This window comes from Eubalaena glacialis, chromosome 16 (genome assembly GCF_028564815.1).
Source record: "Eubalaena glacialis isolate mEubGla1 chromosome 16, mEubGla1.1.hap2.+ XY, whole genome shotgun sequence".
Lineage (NCBI taxonomy): Eukaryota > Metazoa > Chordata > Mammalia > Artiodactyla > Balaenidae > Eubalaena > Eubalaena glacialis.
In genome coordinates this window covers 38858126-38881790 of record NC_083731.1, presented here as the reverse complement: position 1 = coordinate 38881790, position 23665 = coordinate 38858126, and positions in this window count along the sequence as shown.

Genomic DNA, 23665 nt, shown 5'->3' with positions numbered 1-23665 from the left:
GATTTTGTGTGCCCAATGTCCTGAGACTAAACTACTGCTTCATGAGAAAATGTGTTTTGAATTCTGAACAATCAATATGGAAACACTGATTTCTTACAATTCATAGATATGACATGGTATACCCTCTGATTAAAAGATGGATCTAATATAAAATGTTCAATATGGGAAATCAAATAACCCTGAAAATTACATCATTTGAGAGTGAGTCATCAGCAGGTATGTTTCACAGGGAATGGATTTTAAGCCTTTGAGCTATAATTTGTTTTATGGCAAGTTGTTAATACTGTAAGCACATCAGAGACAATATGATGTTATTATGAATAAAATCTTGGCAGAGCCTCAGCATTCAAATTTCCTGTTCTGAAGTCAGTAAGGATGAAATTTCTCTTTAAAGTGTATTAAAGAAAAAGAAGACATTATAACCATTTATATAGAAAGTAAAAGAATGTTGAAATAGAGGAATAAGGATAATGCTTGCTGAGATAAGGCATGTCTAATCCAGTCTATTTACAAACAATATTTTTTTACTACAGTTTGCAATTTCACCTAAGATAAATTAAATTTGTCCTTATAAATATTTAGTTTCACTAAAGCATTATATATCAAATCCCACAAAAATGTGGCACAAATGTTTAATGAAGATATTTAATTTTTAAAATATGTTTGTGGTCTGCTTAACTTTTTGAGACTAAAACATATAAAAGATAAATTCTTTCACATTAAGCTGTTTCATATTTAATTTGGCTAAGTTTCCCTAAATGTTTCTGGGTATATGTCTGATAATTTCTCGAAACAAAATTTAAAAGTTAAAAAAACATGACATTATCTGTTGATAAATTATGAATTGTAGTTTACATTGTATAAAGCTATCGATTATCACAATAATAGTCAAAATTAGAAAATATTTAGTATTCTTTCTATCCCTCTTTCACACACATACGTACACAGTGCACCTTCATATGTCCACACCCTCAAATCTGAATATATTTGTCATTTTAACCTATAGAATTAGGAAGCCTCATAACAAATTTAATTGATATCAAAACAATGTAGTAATCATATGTGTATTTGTCATCAATTAAAACATTAACATACTGACATTAACATCAATAATCACTGAATTTTCAGGGTTAACTTTAGAATTACATATTAGAAAATAGGTGGGTTTTAATAACAGGAGTAGTCAAGAGTCTAATTAAACAGAACTGTTGAATTAGCAAGTGCAATCTCACCTAAGATAAATTAAATCCATAGTAAATAAAAAAGGAATTATTTTTGAAGCTGCCATAAAGGAAATTCCCTTATTTCCATTAACGCTTAAATGAATGTATTATCATTACAGGCATCTTCACCTGTGGTGCAAATATATAGGTTTTAGTGAGAAATATGGAGTTTAATGGTCACAAAGAAAATCTGCAAAAATGTATTAATAAAATGAAAATATAGTATTTTTTTCCAGATTTATTGAGATATAACTGACATATAACATTGTGAAAATTTAAGGTATACAATATGTTGATTTGAAATATGTACATATTGTGAAATAATTACCACAATAAGGTTAGTTAACACATCCGTCATCTCACATAGTGTATTTTAATTTCATTTTTCAAAGTATATATTTATTATTATAATTATAATATATTATTTCCTAAAAAATGTTAAAACTTCTATCAATGCAGACATAGGAAAGAAAAAGTTAAGTAACTTTATTTTCTCAATATCAAACCTCTCCTCTCCCCTTAAACAAGGATTTCAATATATATTCTTCTGCACATTTTTCTACATGTTTAGGTTTTTGTCTATGTCTTTGTGTTCACAAATTTAGAAAACATAACTGGAATTATACATGCAGTTAGGTAACTGGTCCTTTTTTAAACAAAATTTCTTCTGATTGTGTTTCATGTCAGTATATAGATACACACCTCATTCATTGCAACCCTGGTATAACATTCTATACCATAATTATGATGTATTTTCTTCCATTTTTTGTATTACAGACAATGCTGCAACTAGCACCCTTAAATATATATATGCATCTTGTCTACAGGATAGATCTCTAGAAGGATAATTTCAGAATCACAAGGCACACGCACTTAAATTTTGATAAATACATCCAATATGGCTATATATCTTTGGCTGTACTGATTATCATGTCCATCAGTGACATTGATAGAGCCAGTTCCCACATCTAAAACAAATTCAGGTAGAATCAACTAATCAACTTTTAATTTTTGCCAATAGGATGGGAGCAAAATCATTGTTTCAACAACAATAATTATTGTTTTAAATTGTCTCTGATACTAATGAGGCTATTTTCAATGCATTTTAAGGTTTATATGTGATGCATTTTTGTTGTTCATGGACTGCATTTTTATCTGACTTGCTCATGTTTCCATTAAATTGTTTTACTTAGTTTATTTTAGGATCTTTCAAATACTTTATATTACAAAACTTATCTAAATAGAGTTCTTATTCATGAATGTGGGCTTTGTTTTTGTGACTTTTATTTTATTATCTTTCTCTCTTCTTATTTCTCAGCCAATCTGATTTTACCTTCCTCCAAATTCTAAAATAATTCACTAAAATTTCTGGAAAATTGATGGTACAATTACCATGATTTTGTATGCCAATTATGTATTCATCCTTAAATACATACACACGCATATATTTGCTATCTCACTAGGACTTGATGAGGGGAAGGAGTTACATGCATTACCCAAATACATTTTTAGACCAAGTCTGACATTAATGGTATATTTAGATGACATATTTTTCTGTTGAATTGAAGGATATTTGCATGGGCTCTTGAATGAGTCATATCTTGCCTAGAATATCAGTCCCTTCATTTAACAACATGTATCTAAGTTAAACTATCTAGGACTTTTTTGTATTCATAAAGAATATAACAATTCTAATAATTCTACTTCATAATGTTGTAAGGGCTAAGAACTAGTAAATAAAGTTACTCATGAAGTTACTCATGTAGTTCTAGGAATACAGTTACTCATGGAGTTCTAGGAATAAACTTAAATAAAGTTACTTATGAAGTTCTAGGAATAGGCAAATTCTTTACTATTTAGCATTTTTCTTGTATGTGTTTGGTGGTGTACACGTAAAGGGATGTCCGTGTGCATGTTTCTTGTCTTACCAGATGCAAACATTATATATGATTTCAACCCAAGGTGTGAAGACATTTAAATCATAGGCAATTGTATGATTATATAAACTTTAGTCAATGAAATAGTAATCTTTCAAGAACAACGCATCTATCATGTCACTTGCAGCTACACCATGTCTTCCCTTCTTACCTAAGTTTTACATCTTGAACCACTGTGAGACAAGAAGGAAATGTGCTATAAAGGGACATGCGGAAGGCTCGACATGGGAGAAATCCCATGTGAATATATCATTGGTTTTTGGAATTAAAAAATATGAGGTTTTGATTGCAATAAGTTGATGGCAGAGGAGAGCAGAAAGACACTGGCATCTCTAAGTACAGCTGTGTGTGTGTGGTTTTTTTTTAAGTATTAATTATGTGTTACTCTTCATCTTAGGTTTTTTTTGTGTAGTTTGTATTTTCTCTATTAACACATAAATACATGTAAAATAACATAAATGGTCACAGAAATTATGAATTTATACATAATTTTCTTTAACTTGCCTTTCAAATGCAGAAATAAGGACATGTTTACATTCAGAAAATAAGCTCAGGAGAAAATAATTCCATTAGTTGTACATGTTTTCTCTTGAATTGATGGTAAAACAATAAATTTTTTCTGTTTTTTACATAAAAACTTGACTTTGATATGTACACATTTCTATGAATTCTTATGTTTCTAGAGTAACAGTGATACATTTCAGTAAAGAACAGTAGTATTTATGGATGGAATACATATATCTCATGTTTTAGAATTGGGAAAAATTACAATTGTATATTAAAAGTATGACATGATGACTCTTCAGACTGTCCTGAATTGACTATCAAGTGTTTGACAAGAGCTAGCCAGGCATTTATGAATTTCAAGAGTGATAATGAATTTATATAATCAACCAGATTAATTTTTTAGAATTTCTGTACTTTTAAAACTGATTACTGTATCACATGAATAATCAATCTGGAAAGTATTACACCAAGGGAACGAAAATTGTTTTTTTTGTTTTTTGAGGGGGCTTGGCTTTATTGGGATTTATGGTCTTCCTGAAGGCCACAGTACATAAACAGATATACAGTCTCTCTGTGATATTAAAATTTCATTGGAGGGAACAGTTAGGGAAAATATATTAAAAGTTTTTTTAGGTGAGAAATAATTTAGAAAAAATGTCTGGGAAACTTTGCAGTAGCACATGCCAGACAAGAATTTTGCAAAAATATTATGCTTTGTTACACATATTGAAATCTATTTCTTTTATGACTTGAGATCCATTCAATAACTTGTGTTCAATGTAGTGTTTGTAGGTCTGTGCATAAGTCTTTGGTTTGAAGTTTTGATCTACTAAATATTGTTTCGAAAAAGTGTTCTGATGCTTGAAAATATATGAGTAATAAGAATAATTCTCATAATGATCTTTAATGAATGTAATAAATGTTTCTCATTTTTAGAGCAATTCATATGAAATAGAAATTACATAATGCATTTTTCTTTCATCATACATATTAAATCAAATGTCTTTATTTGTTTTTTGTTTTGTTCATTTTATTGTAAATAATTTAATATTATATAAGACAGGTTTTTTTTTTCCATTCTTCCTTAAACATTTCTACCTTATAATAAATAGGAATATTTTGTCACTTCAAGATTCCATTATGTTCTCCTAGGACACACCTGACTCAAGGGAATTGCTGGTACACAATTCATTCTCTGCATGTGCTTAATCACTACTAGAATGTGTTGGGCTTGAGCTATTGAAATTTTTTTTTCATTTTCCCAAATATAAATTGCATTATACTACTGACTATGCCTTTTTATCCAAACCATCCAGATCCCCATGAAGGTTTCAATTCTCTCTCCTTGGCTTCTTTGTTATAGAATCATTATAAAAAAAGAACAAGGACATTTGTCAGGACTCTGTCACTAACTCTGATTTGTAATAAGCCATTTAATCTTCATGAGCCTCAATCTTCTAAAATATGAAATAAAAATGAGGCATTGCTCTGTTTTGTATCTTGTAGGATGATTTTCAGAAATAACTATATAAATGAAATAATTTTAAGTCTACAACTAAAATTTCCCCAGTTTTACTAGCACTTGTTCCTTCTACTGTATAGAAAACCATGATTAGCAGTGGCAATTTACACTTTGTTCCTAATCCATAGGATCAGAGTTTCACCATCGAGCTGTCTAAAATCAATGGTTAAATTTTTTCATTATATTTTTAATATAAATAGTAATATTTTAATTTTATCTCCTCAAGGTCGAGGAAATTTCATGTTTGTTCCTTAGAACCTTCATATTAGAAAGTATTTAGTAAATGCTTGCTGAATCTAAAAAAATGACTCCATCTCACTTTTATAAAATTTTGGAACATCTGGCATACCATATAAGCCACTGACAATTTATTTAAAGTTTAAGGATATGGAAATTCAACATCAATGTAATTTTTAAATGATTATCCTGATAGCTGGAATTTTGATGAGAAAATTTGAACAATTATTTAACAACTTCCACAATTTATCTTCTACATAAATCCAGTCTAATTAATTATGCTATACCATGTGTCCTTTTAATATGGGTCATCAGATTGCAGTGTAAGATTAGGCAAGTTAGATTATGCAGTATCAAGTATGATTTATAAGTAACATTGATAAAGTACTCAAGAAATCATTGTGCTTATGACACCTTGCAGGTGCATTAGAAACTCAAGTCTTGACCCATCTTGAATCCCATCTCATCTTCATCTAAGGATAATTGGTTAGCCATTGGTCTATCAAATGTTAATCAAGATATTTTAGAAAAAAGTAGAGAAAATATTTAAATGACTTTATTCAGAGATACTTTAAAAACTTGCAACTAAAGGTAATGTATGGCTCCCAGAGACCTTAATATGATCTTAGTAACTGATGCATTCTTAAAGGTTGTGCATGAGATAAAAAGACTCTGTGGGTTACTAGTAACAAGAAGTGTTTCATTTCAGCTAAAGCATTTTCATGTCACTTCACATTATTGAATATATTTGATAAGTTTCTTTTGGGTAGTTTTCTATAATGTTGCTTTACATTCTCAATGATCAATTGCTTAAAATTGGCTCACAAAAGCCTGAAAATAAGTATGCAAATCTCAAAATAAATAGTACAATTTTTAAATGCAAATTATGAACAAGATCCTTCTGTGAATTTCTACTTGCTGAGACAAACAAATCTATAAGCATGATTACTTCACACAAGCATTTTTACTCACCCTGAAAAAATGAAGAAAAGTAAAGTAGCGGGAATGGAAGAAGGTATTCTATGTAAATGGAAACCAAAAGAAAGCTGGGGTAGCAATACTTATTTTAGACAAAATACACTTTAAAATAAAGAATGTTACAAGAGACAAGGAAGGACACTACATAATAATCAAGGGATCAATCCAAGAAGAAGATATAACAATTGTAAATATATATGCACCCAACATAGGAGCACTTCAATATATAAGGCAAATACTAACAGACATAAAGGGAGAAATTGACAGTAACAAAATAATAGTGGGGACTTTAACACCCCACTTTCACCAGTGGACAGATCATCCTGACAGAAAATCAATAAGGAAACACAGGCCTTAAATGACACATTAGACCAGATGGCCTTAATTGATATATATAGAGCATTCCATCCAAAAGCAATGGAATACACATTCTTCTCACATGCACAAGAAACATTATCCAGGATTGACCACATGCTGGACCACAAAGTGAGGCTCAGTAAATTTAAGAATACTGAAATCATATCAAGGATCTTTTCTGACTGCAACACTATGAGATTAGAAATAAACTACAAGAAAAAAACTGTAAAAGACATGAACACATGGAAGCTAATTAATATGTTACTAAACAACCAGTGGATCACTGAAGAAATCAAAGAGGAAATCAAAAAATACCTAGAGACAAATGAAAATGAAAGCACAACAATCCAAAACCCATGGGATGCAGTAAAAGCATTTCTGAGAGGGAAGTATATAGCAATACAATCTTACCTCAAGAAACAAGAAAAATCTCAAGTAAACAACCTAACCTTACACCTAAAGCAAGTAGAGAAAGAAGAACAAAAAAAACCCCAAAGTTAGTAGAAGGAAAGAAATCATAAAGATCAGAGCAGAAATAAATGAAATAGAGTTGAAGAAAACAATAGAAAAGATCAATGAAACTAAAAGTTGGTTCTTTGAAAAGGTAAACAAAATTGATAAATCTTTAGCCAGACTCATCAAGAAAAAAAGGGAGAGGACTCAAATCAATAAAAATAGAAATGAAAAAGGAGAAGTTACAACTGAAGCCACAGAAATACAAAGGATCATAAGAGAGTACTACAAGCAACTGTATGACAATAAAATGGACCACCTGGAAGAAATGGACCAGTTCTTAGAAAGGTACAATTTCCCAAGACTGAACCAGGAAGAAATAGAAAATATGAACAGACCAATCACAAACACTGAAATTGAAAGAGTGATTTAAAAGCTTTCAATAAACAAAAGTCCAGGACCTGATGGCTTCACAAATGAATTCCATCAAACATTTAGAGAAGAGCTAACATACATCCTTCTCAAACTCTTCCAAAAAACTGCAGAGGAAAGAATACTCCCAAACTCATTCCATAAGACCACCATCACCCTGATACCAAACCAGGCAAAGATACCACATAAAAAAGAAAACTACAGCCAATATCACTGATGAACATAGACACAAAAATCCTCAAAAAACACTAGTAATCTGAATGCAACAATATACTGAAAGGATCGTACACCATGATCAAATGGGATTTATCCCAGGGATGCAAGGATTTTTCAATATCTGCAAATCAATCAATGTGATATACTACATCAACAAATTAAACTGTCAGTTTACAGATGACATGGTACTATACATAGAAAATACAAAGATACTACCAGAAAACTACTAGAGCTCATCAATGAATTTGGTAAAGTTACAGGTTACAAAATTAATACACAGGAATCTGTTGCATTTCTATACACTAGCAACGAAAGATCAGAAAAAGAATTCAAGAAACAATCCCATTTACCATTTCATCAAAAAGAACAAGATACCTAGGAATAAACCTACCTGAGGAGAAAAAGACCTGTACTCTGAAAACTATAAGAAGCTGATGAAAGAAATCAAGGATGAGCCAAACAGATGGAAAGATATACCATGTTCTTGGATTGGAAGAATAAATACTGTCAAAATGACTCTACTACCCAAGGCAATCTGTAGATTCAATGCAATCTCTATCAAATTACCAATGGCATTTTTCACAGAACTAGAGTAAAAAAACCTTAAAATTTATACGGAGACACAAAAAACCCTGAATAGCCAAAGCAATCTTGAGAAAGAAAAATGGAACTGGAGGAATCAGGATCCCTAACTTCAGACTATACTACAAAGCTATAGTCATCAAAACAGTATAGTACTGGCACAGAAACAAAACTATAGATCAATGGAACAGGCTAGAAAGCCCAGAAATAAACCCATGCACCTATGGTCAATTAATCTATGACAAAGGAGGCAAGAACATACAATGGTGGAAAGACAGTCTCTTCAATAAATGGTGCTGGGAAAACTGGACAGCTGCATGTAAAAAAAATGAAATTAGAACATTCTTTAACTCCATACACAAAAATAAGCACATAATGGATTAAAGACCTAAATGTAAGGCCAGACACCATAAAACTCTTAGAGGAAATCATTGGCAGAACTCTCTCTGACATAAATTGTAGCAATTTCTTTTTCTGCCTCCCAGAATAATGGAAATAAAAGCAAAAATAAACAAATGGGACATAATTAAACTCAAAAGCTTTTGCACAGCCAAGGAAACCATAAACAAAATGAAAATTCAACACACAGAGTGGGAGACAATATTTGCAAATGATGTGACCAACAAGGGATTAGTCTCCAAAATTTACAAACAGCTCATGTGGCTTAATATCATCAAAACAAACAACCCAATCAAAAAATGGGCGAAGGCCTAAATAGACATTTCTCCAAAGAAGACATCCAGATGGGCAAGAGGCACATGAAAAGATGTTCAACTAATTATTATCACTAATTATTATAGAAATGCAAATCAAAACTACATTGAGATATCACCTCATACCAGTCAGAATGGCTATCATCAAAAGATCCACAAACAACTAATGCTGGAGATGGTGTGGAGAAAAGGTAACCTTCCTATACTGTCGGTGGTAATGTAAATAGGCATGGGGATCTTTATGGAGTTTCCTTAAAAAACTAAAAATAGAGCTACCATACGATCCTGCAATCCCACTCCTGGGCATATATCTGGAGAAAAATGTGGTCTGAAAGAATATATGGACCCCAATGTTCAGTGAAGCACTGCTTACAATAGCCAAGGCATGGAAGAAAACTAAAGGTACATCGACAGAGGAATGGATAAAGAAGATGTGTTACATATATACAGTGGAGTATTAGCCATTAAAAAGAATGAAATAATGCTATTTGCAGCAACATGGATGGACCTAGAGATTGTCATACTGAGTGAAGTCAGTCAGAGAAAGTGAAATATCGTATGATAGATCTTATATGCAGAATCTAAAAAAAACTGATACAAATGAACCTATTTATAAAATGCAAACAGACTCACAGACTTAGAGAACGAACTTATGGTTACTGGGGGGAAGGGTGGGTGGAAGGGATAGTTAGGGAGTTTGGGACTGACATGTACACACCGCTATATTTTAAATGGATAACCAACAAGGACCTACAGTATAGCGCAGGGAGCTCTGTTCAATATTATATAACAACCTAAACGGGAAACAAATTTGAAAAAGAATACATACATGTATATGTATAACTGAATCACTTTGCTGTACACCTGAAACTAACACAACATTGTTAATCAACTATACTCCAATATAAAATAAAAAGTTAAAATAACAAAAACAACAACAAAAAAACCCCAAAAACTAAAGTAGCAATTAGAAAATATGATTCAAATGCTATGTATTCATATCCTGCTCCCTGATAGATTATCTGTTAAGAACCTGTGCCACATCAAAGATTTCACATCACTTTCAAACAAAACAGATTGAATTCACTGGTAAAAAACATCCTATATTTTTTTCTGGAATAATGTTACAATAGTGTTTTCTAATGTAAGACTAATTAATTTGATCTTTTACACGGAGACAAGGTTAAAGCTACTGTAGCATCTCTCACATTACAGCAATTCTCACAGTTACTGAAATTTCCCAGCCATAATGCTGGTGACACATACATGGAGGATAGTGGAACATCATTATATCATGTTGTATAATAAACAAGTGCATATCATATGGCATAAAATTACTCTTATGCATACTTACTAGGGTATATTTTGCTTTATAGTTTATAAGAACACATATGGATATACTACAAATATGTCATGGTACATGCACAAATCAACTATTATAAATTGTTTCCAATTCTGATAAAATAATTACTTATTGCAACATTATCTATTTTGAACACATTGTTGATATGCTGACTAAATTTTGCACATTTCCAGTAACTGGTTAAAAGTGTCATACATAGATAGTCAAAATGTGTTAGTACATATAACATTGTTGAATGACCTATTCTTTTCAAAAAACACTTCTTTTCTTCTCACTACAGGAAATGAGGAAGTAGATGTCCCTGAGTAGTGGGAGTTCCATCCAATATACTCCAGAAATAAGAGAGCATGTTCTAGCTAGATGAAAAGAGTTAGTTGGTTGAAAGGTCTACTTAATTTTGGAGTTTGCCGTATAACACTCCTGGGCAAAAGATGGTTACCTAGTGTGTTAGAAAATATATACTGGTCAGGCTTTTACTTATTTCAGAGGCAATGTCTTCCAATATTAGACATTTCTAATTTTTATAAGTCTTATCTTGTTTTGAATGAATTCACCTACCTGCAAAAAATTACCATCTTACCATCTATAACTTTCACTTATGTTTCTTGACTATATACAAGACATTTATATTTTTCAGTTTATATATTTGAAAGTAGCAACTGGAATCCTTCTAAAATGTCTGTTATCCAGAGAATAGGAAATCCTCACTTTATATGATTTGTAATATGCATGAGTTTCAATTACCAAGGTTTAGCTAAATAACATCAGTCTCCCAACACCAAGGTTAAAATTTCAGTTACAATAGTGGATAAACTGTGACCAATTGCATAAAGTACCAACATTGTTGTTAGCTCTTTAGTCCCCAAATCATTATGTAAAAAATAGATGATTATTAACACCCTGATTTGTCATCAGTCACATTACTTCTTTCAGCCTTTTGGTGAATCTGTTATTTGGTACAAGCAGAGACAGCAAAGCATGCACTTGTGTTACCTCCTAATATCCTGGTGATAAACCAAGGTGGCATTTTACAAAAATGAATGATCAATAGAGGGAATTGGCCTTGTGATGAAAAGAATGAAGAAACAGCAGAGGCACTGACACTGGCAAAAACTTCACATTGAAGAGACTCCTGGAGATATTTCACAACATTGAAAGTGCAAAGGATAGAATGTTGGAAGCTCAGCCGAACATATTTAATGAGAAGAAGGCAAACACTGTTCAAACTACATAAACTGCTCTTTATCTTTTTTACAGGAAATAAGACACTTTAATTCTGTATGTTTCCAATATTTTATATGATAGTATATTAAATAAATATTGGATTCTATACATGTTTTTTTACTTCTATATACATTTATAACAGATAGTATCAGAGTTTTTAATGATTTGACAAAAATTCTTAAAAGTCATGCAACAATCATAAATTTTCCCATTGATTACAAAGATTGCTTTGTGTAGTTTCAGCTTGCAGGGTAATTTCACCATCCCATGCTACAGTGCAAATCAGGGTCTTGCTGTAAATATCCACAATGAATATTGTTCTTGAAGCCCAAATACAGTGAGTGCATCAGCACACCTTGTTAACCAATCTTTAAAACAAATCCAGACTCTCACCACTTCTGACTGTTTTCCCTCTTATCAACAGTGGTGTTACTTAACAATTATGTCTTGATTATTAAATACAAAAACTTTCTAACTAATTTCTCTGTTTTCATCCTTGGAGACTATTTATATCAGAACAGCCAGAGTGGGTTTGTTAAAACTGAATCCTTACTGTCATTCTTCTGCCCATAACTCTTCTATGGCTCCCATCTCATTCAGAATAATAGTCCAAGTCCTGGAAATGGCCTACAAGACTCTCTAAGACCTATCTTCCTGGGCCCTTATCTCACTGGCCTCATCTCTACTCTCTGCATTAATCACTTTTGCCACATGGTCCTCTTTCTGTTTCCTCAACCTCTGCAGATAAGTTATAGCCTTATGGAATTTTCACTTAGTGATGCTCCTCCCTGCCTGAAAAGTAGTTCAACTACCCACTCACAAGTTCCTCTTTTCCTCTCATTGCCATCAGTCTTCTACTTAAATGTCCCCATCTTTGTAAGGCATTCTCTGACCATCTTTTAAATGATCAAACTTTCCTCCCAACATGAGGTATTCCCTTCATTGCTTTTTTTTTTTCCAAAGCCTTTATCACCTTTACAATGTGCAGATATTTTGCATTTTACACACCAAAATACACAACATATTTTTTTGTTATGTTACATTGCATTTTGTTACATTACATTATTTTCTTTTTCTTCTCCCATGAGAATGAAACAATCCTAGCACATAACTCTCACTCAACCTATATTTGTTGAATGTATGAATAAAATAATGAAAAAATGGGTCCTTGTGGGTGATTTCTCACATGATATTGTTTAAGGGCTCTGATCATTCTGATTGTCTATTGTGAAGGTGCTCTAAGATGTGTCTTGTAAAATATGACAATCCATGTGGTATTCTCCAGCTGTGATCAGAGATATCTGCATGGTAAGTTCTCAACATCAACTACATAACTCTTGTTATTATTCACTCATGTAGCCAAAGATTGTATCTCTTTTATTTAAGTACTATGCCACATTTTTGGCTCACAGTAAGCTTGCTGTTGACTCACTCCCAAGTTTATTTGTGCATATAGTATTCTGTTATTGTCATTAAGTATTTATTGGGGGGAAGTGAAATCAAAGGCTGAGATAATTCATCCCATAGAGGAAAGCTCAATAACTAGGAATGGTTCAGCCATATTTAAGTGACTATTTGAATCAAGTCCTTCAAGATGTACTGGAAAATTTGCTAGGATTTTAATAGTAGTTCTCAATATAGTCTCTAGAAACCAAAATACTCACTTTAGATCTCTTTTTATTCATAAAAACATACATGTGAGTATGTGCTTGTGAATATTTGTAAAACAAGTAAAATAAGCTATAAAAACTTTTGGATTATTCAGATGAAACTTCACTCAGTTTCTGAAGAAACTTCTGCTGACACTAACTGAACAAATACATGGCAATTGTTAGTATTTCACTATGTTAGCAGAAACTAGCATGAAGGGAGGAGTAATAACTTTATTAGAAGTAATATGGAACAAGAAGCCCAGGATAAGACAGGCCAGGAAAAGTGGAGAGTGTCCAGGGGAAGCCATGATAGACACTAGTTTACCTTGATACCTAAGAGGTATAGGTATAAAGGGAACTGTTCCATGATCATAAATGTATGTATAAGATTATCCTCCTGCTGAGGGACTCACCAATTAGATGTGCTTTAGAGATGAGTTTGTCCTAGATTTAAAAGAGAGTGACAAGATTTAGAACTGTTATCTTATTTATAAAAGATGAAGATATCCTCATTAAAATGGAATAATTGAAAAATATTTTGCAAATGCGATCATGAATTCAAGACACTTTTGGCAACTCAATAAACTGAAACAGAGAGAAAAAAGCAGAAGAAACATATACTACTGAGACTAAATAACACATTTAGAAATGTAAATTCAGATTTTTTGAGGAGATAATACTTCAAGTCAAAAGAACAACACAGAACAGTCACAGAATATAAATGGCGAAAAATGATACTAATTTGACCAGGTACACAGGGCTTCCTTATTGTCTCTGCTACAAACAAGATAATGTCATCTGTGGGAAGGCAGGAATAACTGCTAGGCATGCTGTCTTCCTGGGGGATGTACCAAATGCAAGTCATGATTAAGAGTCTGAAGATATATACATCTCAATGGCTACCATTTATTTCTGATCCATGATGGAATGAAGGATTCTACCTCATTAAATCTGTAATATAAATTCCTTCTTTTAAATTTCTTGTTGACATAACAGGACAGTTGAAGACGTACGCAGCAAAATATAAATTTTTTTTTTTTCTCTTCCTAATTGAAGTTTTTTGTTTAAAAGGCAAGGTTACACTGAGAAAATCAAAAGGTAACTGGATGGGGATTGTTCAAAAAGTGGTTTGATTTTCTGGGCCTAGATTATAAAACCAGAACAGAGACTAGAAGATAGGGGTGCTAGCTTTCTTGATAATTACACTGTAAAGAGATGGTTCCTGGGTCCTTGAGAAAGACATTCCTGAGTTGTAAAACCTAACAAGATGCTGGGATAAAATTTACATCTCAAAGGGGAAGAAAAATAACTTATAATTGCAAGTTTATAAAGCAAATTCTCTAAGAAAAGGGTGACCCGAGACTTATAGTCAGGAAGAAACCTGTCTAAAGTTTAGTCATGCTGAGGGAAACATTAAGGTGGTCTCAGTCACAAGCCATAGCAAACTAAGGAGAAGGTCTAAAGAAATACCAACAACAAAAAAAATAACGATGATGATGATGATGACAGAAAAGCTGCTTTATTGATTTACTTTTATGTATCAAGCACTATGTTAAGCTCTTTTATATGGATACTTTAATTAATTCTTTAAAATAAACCACTTGAGGTAGTGACTATATTGTTTGTACTGCAAATCTTCCTAGATTTACAATGAGGTTATGTCCTGACAAACCCACCCTAAGTTGAAAATATCATTAAGTCAAAAATGCGTTTAATGCACCTAACTTGCCAAACATAGCTTAGCCTGGCCTAAATTAAACATGCTCAGAACAATTACATTAGTCTACAATTGGGTAAATCTTCTAACACAAAGTCTATTTTATAATAAAGTGTTGAATATCTCATATAACTTATTGAATGCTAATAGTGAAAGTAAAAAACTGGATCCAGAATGGTTGTAAGTGTATTGGTTGTTTACCCATGTGATCCTGTGACTGACTGGGAGCTGCAGCTCGCTGCTATTGTCCAGCATCACAAGAAAGTGTCTACCAGATATAGCTAACCTGGGGAAAAGATCAAAATTCAAAGTACAGTTTATACTATTCTGTAGCCTATTTGAAAGTGTATGACTTTCCCGCCATTGTCAAAAAAATTTAAGTCGAACAATTTTACTAATATTATTTGCACACAAATAAGCCTATGATAAATATATACTGAATGGAAAAATGAATCAGTGAATGACCCACCAGTGGGAAGTACACAATACTTGGACAAGCAGTGGTCTAGGATATGTCTGTAGCAATAAAATTGGATCTATCAACCCCTTTTGTCAAGTTTTCCAAACTCACAACTTAATCTTAAATCTCTAGATCTCAATAATACTACACTGAGAAAATCTGAAAATACACAAAAACACAGGAATGGAAAAAAAGTACAGTGTAGGAAATAACAGTAAGAATTTTATTAGACTATAAGCAAAATATAAATGTGATTGCATATCAAAAATCTTTCTGCAATCTTAGGTTGTGCAATCAAACAGCAGTGTTTAGAATAAAACAAAATAAATGCAGATTTGGGAGATGGGAGTGGGAGGCAGTGAATAACTTGCTCACTTTATTTTTTTATTTTATTTTTTATCTATCTATTTATCTATCTATTTATTTATTTATGGCTGCATTGGGTCTTTGTTGCTGCACGCGGGCTTTCTGTAGTTGCGGCGAGCGGGGGCTACTCTTCATTGTGGTGCACAGGCTTCTCATTGCGGTGGCTTCTCTTGTTGCGGAGCACAGGCTCTAGGTGCACGGGCTTCAGTAGTTGTGGCATGTGGTCTCAGTAGTTGTGGCTCACGGGCTTAGTTGCTCCGCAGCATGTGGGATATTCCTGGACCAGGGTTTGAACCCGTGTTCCCTGCATTGGCAGGCGGATTCTTAACCACTGTGCCACCAGGGAAGTCCCTAACTAGCTCTCCTTAAAAGTTTGTACAATTTGCCTTGTGAAAGCAGTGACATTTATGTTATAGGTCTAAAATATTGGAAGCAATATTAAATATGTAAACTAAGGAACACCTGATTTCTATTAAATATATGATTTCTACTAGACTTGAAATTGCTATATTGGCTAAAATAGAAATAATTGTATTTGAAATCAGAAACTTCTCCATTATTAGAGGTATTCATGAGAGATTTTGACTGCAGGATTATAGGATAGAATAGAGAATATAATGGAGAGTGATATACATATGCACTTTTAGATTTATGTTTGTTGATTCTGTGAATCTATAATATGTTAGTTTGTTATCCAAGATACTTTAATTGTATTTTATTCTCTCCAGGAACATATCAACCAAATCAACTTTGAACAATTCCATAGTATTGCAATCAGAATAACACTGGGCCTAGGATTGGGAGGTAGGTATCATATCCATTATCAAAGCAAAAAAGGGACTGCTTTTGGATAGGGAATAGACTTAATACATCACTAGAAAAAGAAGAACTAAAGGGGATTTTAACACTCAGCTTTAAAAAAGAAGTTTTATAATTAGAAGTTTTGTTTTGTTTTAAAAATGAAATTACATGTGAAATATCAAGTTACTCATCCTTGGAAGATTTTAAAGAAAGGATGAGCAAGAACCTTTCAGAATTTTGTGATAGAATTCTGTAATTTGGTAAAATAATTAACCTGGATGACATCTAAGTTTACTCTAACATTAGGATTTATATTTTATGCTCTTTTACATTATAGAAATAGATATGTTCTGAATATTCTTTCTACCAGATAAGAGACTTCCCATGTGTAATGATTTTTCAAAACACCATCTGCCTTAAGATTCTATTACTGTGTAGCCAATGATATACTGACATGGAAATTAGTATGCCACCTGGCTTATGTAGTTTTTGAATGAACCCTCCAGTACTTTGTTATGAGGCAAACACAATGGTCCAGTTGTGCTAGACAGCCACAGTCCCTTATATTAGTAACTATGATATATATGGCTCTTACACTTCCTGCTCTCATTTAACAGAAGTAACCAAAACAAATATGACTCTTGTTCATGCACTGGATCAATAAAGTAGAAAGACCCACTTGTACAGTCAAGTACTATTACCATATTATTTGTTTTCCCCTTTCAATGATATTATGTGAAATGGATTTAATGCTCTTTTGAGTTTATACAATTTGAGAAGTTAATAATCATAATTTAATGCCTTACTATTAAGCTTAATAATTACAGTTTATTAAAAAAAAATTGTTCATGTTATCAGACCAGATGTTTAAAATTGTTTTAAATAGTTTAAATATTTTTTGTAATATAAGTAGAATGGTCATGCTGAACTATATAATAAATTTTAAGAATAATGCATGTTGCAATAGGTGAAGAAAACAAAGCAGGTAATAAGACAGAGAGTGACAAATGGTGATGACACTAAGGGACCTAATTTGGATATTGTAGTCAAGAAAAAGTCCTTTATGGAGGTGACATTTGAGCTGAGACCTTACTAATAAGAGACATTTAAGATAAGACCTGAATGTTGAGAATGAATGTCATCTGAAAATCTTGTTGAATAACGCTCTAAGTAGAGGTCAAGGGGAAATCAAATATCCTGAGATTGAGAATAGTTTGGTGTACTTTTTTAAGGATGAGCAGATGCCCAGTGTACATGAAATATAGTAAAAGAAGGGAACATAATAGGAGATAATGTCTAAGATGAAAGACCAGGTCATGTATATGGCCTTGTGACACCATAGTAAGTAGTTTGAATTTATTCTAATAGCAATGTGTGTGGAACACCATTGGGATAATGGTTTCCCAATGGCTCCCTTAACCTGAGCCCTTAGGTACATGACTGACCCATCAATCAGAAAACATAACACAGGAAGAATAACAGGTATGAACATGAGCAGGTGAATAGCAAGGAAAATGAGTTGAACTTTGACTATATTGAGTTTGAAGTGCCGTTGAGCAATTAACTGGCGATCTCCTTAAAAATTCACATACTCTGTGGAAAGACTGTGAGGAGTCAGCAAGAGGGTGGTCAGCTGCAAGCCCAGGAGAGAGGGCCTCAGAGGGAATTAACCCTGCTGGCACCTTGATCTTGGATTTCCAGCCTCCAGCCTGTGAGAAAATAAATTGTTGCTCTTTACGCCCAAAGCCTTCCCCCCTACCCCCAATCTATGGTTCTTGTTATGGGAGGGCTAGCAAATAATACAGTACCTTCCTTACTTGTATGATTCTTTAGACTATCATCTTTGGTCTCAGCCTATATTTTTCCCCATGTGCCTCCATCTTTTGGATTTTCTATCCTGCATGGTTTCAATTCTGATGTCCTAAATAGTGCACCGATGTCTGAACAATGTAAATTTCAAGTTTCCGATGTCATCCTGTAGTAATCATCCATAAATAGTTTAGACATTGACTTAGATGAAAGTAATAATACTCTGATGATAAAATCTGCCAACTGATATAATTAGATGCCACGATATAGTGAATGCAATGCATGACTGAAGGGGCATCCAAGAAAAGATCTGGCATCAAGCCAAATTTAACGAAGCAAAGTTAAATAAGCATGGATATAAAACCTTGAATTTAAGTCTAAAAACTAAATTTATAAAGTAGAGATGACATAGTCAAACACACCACATGAAATGCCAAAAACAAAGTCTTAACTATTTTAATTGACTGTTACTGAAATATTTATCAGTGCTGTTAAGTTTGCAATTAATGCTGATGTGAAGTTAAATGCAAGGGAAGCAATTGTCCAATTTTTTTCTAGGCCACTCATACTGTATTTATATAATTCCAGCTGCCAGAACTTAAGAGAGATATTAACCAACCTGATTAGGTCCAGAAGACAGGAGCATGGATATTGAATAAACTCAGTATCATTGTCTACAAGGAGAGACTGGGGTCGGGGTGGGGGATTTTATACTGAAGATGAAAAAAAACTGGAGAGTTCTCGTAATAGAGATCTTAAAATAGTTACGGGGTTGTTATTGAGACTTTTTTTTTTTTTTCAGAATGGTCACAAAGCAAACACTTAGACCAAGGGAAAGAAGTTACAGTCATAGAATAGAATGGTGTATTTAAGAGTTTATTAAAAAAATTAATTTGCTTAAAGAATAAAATGGTCTAATAAGTTAAGAAGTTCTGCCATTGACAAGGCTCAGATTTTGGCTGAGTAAACACTGTTGCTAACGTCTTAAAGAATAGTAAAGCATCTACCGGGGATTTTAAAATTAGGCCCCATGATCCTTGGGTGTTTTTCTGGAGTTGCTTAATGAACCACACACCATAGCAGAGGCAAGATGAAAAGGGCTAAGTAGCTGGAGGTCTGCAATTTTGTCTTATTGCAAACATAAAAGGCTTGCTTTTATATGCATCACCTGCCAGCCTTCTGACTATGACTTTCCTATCTTCTCTTCCTCAGAATTCACTCATTGATATCAGGATCCAGGCAATAAAACAGAAGCTACCACTCTAGATACTAGAAGCAGAAAAGAATGGGACTTAGGTTGCAAAATTGTTGGAAGGGCTGAAATACATGAGGAGGGAAGGTAGTGTTATCTAGAAGTCAGTAACTTTAGGAAACTGCCACCGCCCTGAAGAAGCAGGCACTTCCCTGATACAGTTGCCACAGGAACCCAAGTTTATGTTCTAACCCTTTCAAAAGCCCCACTGCTTCCTGTTTTTCTTGACAGCACTTGGGACTTCATACTGGCAACACATCCCCAAACTTCAATGGCAAGGAAGCCTGGGAAATGCAATTTCTGTGGTTATGGCATGAGCATTACAGAGCGCAGGAATATGCTAAAGTGCCAGAAAATCTCAACTGATGACATAATCTCATCTACTATGGAGAAAATAGAAGTAATCAGGCAGGAACCACTTCATGTGCCTACCAAAAATGCATCAACCTCTGCACATCCTTATTCATATCTGTACTTCCCTTCCTTTTACAATGCATAGTCATAACTATACATTTTAGGTTAACCTTTCCTCTGCTTCTTTAGAGATCAGCCTCCTCCCCCTTCTTTTCCAGAATGTTCCTCCCTTAATTATCCTCAGTATCAATATTTCAAGACCTCTCTACTGGATTATTCACATAGGAGTACAACATACCCTAGAACTTCCTATATTAACAATACTCCTTGACGCTGTATCCTCTCTCTGCCTACAACAATACCCCTTTGTACCTATGTATTTTTAAAAAGTTCTTGAAAAGTTTGATTCTAGAAACTATATCCATGTCCTCATTTCACACCCTCTCCTCAATCTCATCAGTTTTCCATTCCCTCAACTCCATCAAAATCAAAGAACTCTATGTTTCCAGATTCGAAATTAAATGGTTTTTATTTTTTATCTACTATATATACACATTAGAAACAGTGACTCTTTTATATTTAAGTCTTTACTCTCCTGGTTACCTTCACACCATATTCACCATTTTGTCTGCCATCTCCCTTGTACTCCTACGCCATATTTTGTGTTATATCTCTTTCTTGACTCTTTGTTTGTTTGTTTGCTTTGGTTTGTTCATTTATTTTGTTTTTGTTTGCTTTTATAATCATAAAATCAAACTCTATATGTCTTCTACTTTGACTTATTTCACTTAGCATTATACTCTCATATAATCCTGCCATGTAGTTGCAAATGGCAAGATTTCATCTTTTTATGGCTGAGAAGTATTTCTTTATATCTATGTACCATATCTTCTTTTTTTAATAAATTTTTTTATTTTATATTTATTTATTTTTGGCTGTGTTGGGTCTTCGTTGCTGCACGCAGGGTTTCTCTAGTTGCGGTGAGCAGGGACTACTCTTCGTTGCGGTGTGCAGGTTTCTCACTGAGGTGGCTTCTCTTGTTGAGGAGCACAGGCTCTAGGAGCATGAGGTTTAGTAGCTGTGGCATGTGGGCTCAGTAGTTGTGGCTCATGGGCTCTAGAGCACAGGCTCAGTAGTTGTGGTACATGGGCTTAGTTGTTCCACAGCATGTGGGATCTTCCCGGGCCAGGGATCGAACCCGTGTGCCCTGCATTGGCAGGTGGATTCTTCCCTGAGCCACCAGGGAAGTCCCTCTTTCTTGACTCTTAAATGTTGTAGTTTCCATTCTGCTCCCTTGTATTTTCTATCTTAGTATAATATTGAGATTAGTCCGTCTAGTCCCCCATAACCCAATATAACTATCACAAGCTATATCTAATGTTGATCTTTTTAGAGCTACAGATAAATAACGAATTAATTATGTAACTTTTCCACTAGGACATAAAGTCGCCTCCCTTGACATTGTTAAAAGAGAACCCTTGGTTTCTTCCCACATTTTTACCTTCTTCGTACTAAATGTACTATATGTACTAAAAGGGGTTCTATTCCTATATCCACTAAATTGCTCATGTCAAAACCAGAGAAGTTATCTTTTGTTCACTTATATTTCTCATCCCTATTTCATTCCATAAACAAAATCTATTGTGTCTATTTCTTTTTAAAAAAAAACTTAGAATCAGTTCAGTTTTGTCCATCTCCACTACCATCCATATAAATCCACACCACCTTCAACACTGGCTTTGAAAATTACAGTAGCTTTCTAACTTGTCTGCCAGCTTCTACTCTTTGTACCTACAATCCTTTCTCCACCTAACCCCTCACAACTCTGCATAGCAGCCAGAGTAATTTATTTCAAACTAAATCATACCATTTCACTTACTTACTTTAAATAATTCAGGGGTCTTCCAGTTTAATTGAAATAAAACTCAGTCTACTATCCAATTTACAAAGTGTTAACATGAACTGACTTTCATCTATCTGACTAACATGTTCTAAAGCTACTCTCCCACCTGCCTGATAATTCCAGGGAACAGACCTGCTTCCTGTTTCTTGAATATGTCAAACTAATTTTTAGCTCCAGAGCCTTTTCTTTAGCTAGTCTCTCTGCCTGAAATGTGTTCTAACATATTGGGTTCTCCTTTTTTTTTGTGCTGGGGAAGCCTCTCTGAAACCCAACCTAAAGTAACTTGTCTTCCTACAAATTTCTGACTTTCTGTTTAGTATTTAATGCTGATTAATTATCTATTGCACTTGTTTAATTTTCCTTTGTACTGAACTTTATACTTGTTAAGGGCAAACACATCACTCATCTTGGTGACTGTTGGATAGTCAGTGTTTCAAAAAGAGCCCAGTACTTTCAATGGGCTCAAAAACATCTGTTAACTGAATGAGTTTTAAGAGATTGAAGAATTAATTGTGAATTTAAAATTATTATTCAGAATATAAAATTTAAAGTAACATTCTCATTGCTTTTATTTAGATATTGGTAAGCTTTTTGTGTCTATTTCCAGCTAGTGAATATTTTAGGTATTGAGGACCATATGATTTTTGTTGCAACTTTTCAACTTCAGCTTGGCAGCATAAAAGTAGCCCTAGATAATATGCAAATGGCTGGGCATAGATGGGTTTCAATAAAACTTTATTTATCAATACAGCCCACAGGCTAGATTTTGCCCATGAGCTGTAGTTTGCCAATCTCTGATTAAGACTTAAGATTTGCAACTAAATTTTATGCAAAATTACATAAGATATACTAATTTTGGGGGAAAGGATATAAAATTCTGCCTTTTTATCTTGTATTTTTCAAAAAAAAAATTTTTTTTTTCATTCTTCTTATTTTATCTATCCTGTACAGCTACTCCTCAAGTTTTTACCTCATCTTGTCTTCTATTTTTGCGTGTATTTTCACTTTTGTCCATCCTGACATTCTTATTTATATTCTCACCCTCTCAAGGTACATACTACCTGCTTTTCTGAAAGGAGATTTCTTACTTTTGTTGGATACTTACATTCTTATGTGAAAAGGAAATGTTTACTTTCTTGTCAAAGTTCTAACTATGGATGAATTCAGCCATCTCTTTTTTCAGTAGCTGAACCAAGCAGCTGAATAAAGTTGGGAAGAATAATACTCTTTCCTGAACATTTGAGTTCATAATAGTGAATGGTGATTAATTATTGGAGCATCATTATTTCTAATCAGTTTTACTATTTCTTTTGCCAGCTTTTCTTTCCATTCTCCTGAATAACAATATCAATTTTTTCAACTTTCTTGTATATCTCATCTTCCCTTATTCCCACTGTTGTCAGAAGACTTTTGTTTTCATCATAGATAAAATAGAAGTCACAAGTGGGGATTTTCTAGTCTTTTCAACACCAGATTTAAAGTCACTTTCAATTTGTGATCTTCCACTATCCTGATGCAATTAGATGAAAAAAGTTCCCTCAAAGTCTAGATGCTTTACCTGTTGTTTTGATTTTATTCCTTAATCTCCTGAACCTTGTACTATTGAT